We start from the raw sequence: 3,678 nt of genomic DNA, 5'->3' as shown, positions 1-3,678 counted from the left end.
TTGTCTCCCTGTTTTGGCCTCGCGAGCCTTTCGATACTCTAGTGTTTGATAGAGTCGGAAAGGCCGTAGGGGAAGGCTGAGGATTACTCTTCGGATTCCTGACGCTCCTGCGGAACCAGTTTAGAAATCATTACAGGTACTTGGGCCTCCCACACAAGTGAGGCACCATTTTTATCTGGAGACCTGGGGTAACGCTGGGTGGTAGGACATTTGTGTGAGCCCTGTGATGCCGCGCTTTCCCACACAGAAATGTGTGAAAAAACAGCATTTTTCAGCTAAAATTGAGGTTTGCAAGGGATTCTGGGTAATGGAACGTTGGGGGATCCACGCAAGCCATACCTCCTTGCAAGCCCCCGGGTGTCTACTTTCCAGAAATGTGTGGGTTTGGTAGGTTTCCCTAGGTGCTGGCAGAGCTAGGGTTCACAAACTACAGCTAGGCACTTTGCCAGAAAAGGGTAATTTTTCACTGTGAAATTGAGGTATGACCACGTTGCGTTTTGCGTCGTTTCCTGTCGTAGGCATTAGGCTGACCCACACAAGTGGGGTACCATTTTTCTCGGAAGACTTTGGGGAACGCAGGCTGGAATGAAATTTGTGGATCCATGCAGATTGCAGATTTTTCCACCACAGAAATGTGGGGAAAATGTGTTTTTTTGTCAATTTTTTAGGTTTGCAAGGGATTCTGGATAACAGAACCTGATGGGAGGCAGTCAAGTCACCCAATCCTGGATTCCCCTGGGTGTCTAGTTTTCAAAAATGTTTAGGTTTGCTAGGTTTCCCATGGTGCCGGCAGAGCTAGGGTTAAAAAAACTACAGCTAGGCACTTTGCCAAAAAAGGGTAATTTTTCACTGCGAAATTGAGGTGTGACCACGTTGCGTTTTGCGCGGTTTCCTGACGCAGGCACTAGGCTGACCCGCACAAGTAGGGTACCATTTTTCCCGGAAGACTTTGGGGAACGCGGGGTGGAATGAAATTTGTGGATCCAACAGATTACAGAACTTTCCACCACAGAAATGTGGGGAAAATTAGTTTTTTTTGTCAATTCTTTAGGTTTGCAAGGGATTCTGGGTAACAGAACCTGGTGGGAGGCAGTCACGTCACCCCATCCTGGATTTCCCTGGGTGTCTAGTTTTCAAAAATGTATAGGTTTGCTAGGTTTCCCTAGGTGCCGGCAGAGCTAGGGTTAAACAAACAGCTAGGCACTTTGCCACAAAAGGGTCATTTTTCACTGCGAAATTGAGGTGTGACCACGTTGCGTTTTGCACCGTTTCCTGTCGCAGGCACTAGGCGGACCCACACAAGTGGGCTACAATTTCTCTCAGAAGACTTTGGGGAGCGCGGGGTGGAATTAAATTTGTGGATCCACGCAGATTCCAGAACTTTCCACCACAGAAATGTGGGGAACATGTGTTTTTTTGTCAATTGTTTAGGTTTGCAAGGGATTCTGGATAACAGAACCTGATGGGAGGCAGTCAAGTCACCCCATCCTGGATTCCCCTGGGTGTCTAGTTTTCAAAAATGTTTAGGTTTGCTAGGTTTCCCATGGTGCCGGCAGAGCTAGGGTTAAAAAACTACAGCTAGGCACTTTGCCAAAAAAGAGTAATTTTTCACTGCGAAATTGAGGTGTGACCACGTTGCGTTTTGCGCCGTTTCCTGACGCAGGCACTAGGCTGACCCGCACAAGTAGGGTACCATTTTTCCCGGAAGACTTTGGGGAACGCGGGGTGGAATGAAATTTGTGGATCCACACAGATTACAGAACTTTCCACCACAGAAATGTGGGGAAAATGTGTTTTTTTTTGTCAATTCTTTAGGTTTGCAAGGGATTCTGGGTAACAGAACCTGGTGGGAGGCAGTCACGTCACCCCATCCTGGATTTCCCTGGGTGTCTAGTTTTCAAAAATGTATAGGTTTGCTAGGTTTCCCTAGGTGCCGGCAGAGCTAGGGTTACAAAACTACAGCTAGGCACTTTGCCAAAAAAGGGTCATTTTTCACTGCAAAATTGAGGTGTGACCACGTTGCGTTTTGCACCGTTTCCTGTCGCAAGCACTAGGCGGACCCACATAAGTGGGCTACAATTTTTCTCAGAAGACTTTGGGGAGCGCGGGGTGGAATTAAATTTGTGGATCCACGCAGATTCCAGAACTTTCCACCACAGAAATGTGGGGAACATGTGTTTTTTTGTCAATTGTTTAGGTTTGCAAGGGATTCTGGGTAACAGAACCTGGTGGGAGGCAGTCAAGTCACCCCATCCATGATTTCCCTGGGTGTCTAGTTTTAAAAAATGTATAGGTTTGCTAGGTTTCCCTAGGTGCCGGCAGAGCTAGGGTTCAAATACTACAGCTAGGCACTTTGCCAAAAAAGGGTCATTTTTCACTGCGAAATTGAGGTGCGAACATTTTGCGTTTTGCGTTGTTTCCTGTCGCAGCCACTATGCTGACCCACACAAGTGGGGTACCATTTTTCACGGAAGACTTTGCAGAACGCAGGGTGGAAGGAAATTTGTGGACACACAGAGATTCCAGAACTTTCCACCACAGAAATGTGGAGAACATTTGTTTTTTTGGTCAATTGTTTAGGTTTGGGAGGGATTCTGGGTAACAGAACCTGGGGGGAGGCAGTCAAGTCACCCCATCCTGGATTCCCCAGGGTGTCTACTTTTCAAAAATGTTTAGGTTTGCTAGGTTTCCCATGGTGCCGGCAGAGCTAGGGTTAAAAAACTACAGCTAGGCACTTTGCCAAAAAAGAGTAATTTTTCACTGCGAAATTGAGGTGTGACCACGTTGCGTTTTGCGCCGTTTCCTGACGCAGGCACTAGGCTGACCCGCACAAGTAGGGTACCATTTTTCCCGGAAGACTTTGGGGAACGCGGGGTGGAATGAAATTTGTGGATCCACACAGATTACAGAACTTTCCACCACAGAAATGTGGGGAAAATTAGTTTTTTTTGTCAATTCTTTAGGTTTGCAAGGGATTCTGGGTAACAGAACCTGGTGGGAGGCAGTCACGTCACCCCATCCTGGATTTCCCTGGGTGTCTAGTTTTCAAAAATGTATAGGTTTGCTAGGTTTCCCTAGGTGCCGGCAGAGCTAGGGTTAAAAAACTACAGCTAGGCACTTTGCCAAAAAAGGGTCATTTTTCACTGCGAAATTGAGGTGTGACCACGTTGCGTTTTGCACCGTTTCCTGTCGCAGGCACTAGGCGGACCCACACAAGTGGGCTACAATTTTTCTCAGAAGACTTTGGGGAGCGCGGGGTGGAATTAAATTTGTGGATCCACGCAGATTCCAGAACTTTCCACCACAGAAATGTGGGGAAAATGTGTTTTTTTTGTCAATTCTTTAGGTTTGCAAGGGATTCTGGGTAACAGAACCTGGTGGGAGGCAGTCACGTCACCCCATCCTGGATTTCCCTGGGTGTCTAGTTTTCAAAAATGTATAGGTTTGCTAGGTTTCCCTAGGTGCCGGCAGAGCTAGGGTTAAAAAACTACAGCTAGGCACTTTGCCAAAAAAGGGTCATTTTTCACTGCAAAATTGAGGTGTGACCACGTTGCGTTTTGCACCGTTTCCTGTCGCAGGCACTAGGCGGACCCACACAAGTGGGCTACAATTTTTCTCAGAAGACTTTGGGGAGCGCGGGGTGGAATTAAATTTGTGGATCCACGCAGATTCCAGAAC

Source organism: Lissotriton helveticus, chromosome 6 (assembly GCF_964261635.1).
Source record: "Lissotriton helveticus chromosome 6, aLisHel1.1, whole genome shotgun sequence".
Classification (NCBI taxonomy): domain Eukaryota; kingdom Metazoa; phylum Chordata; class Amphibia; order Caudata; family Salamandridae; genus Lissotriton; species Lissotriton helveticus.
The sequence above is the reverse complement of the archived record's forward strand: the minus strand, read 5'-3'. Positions refer to the sequence as shown.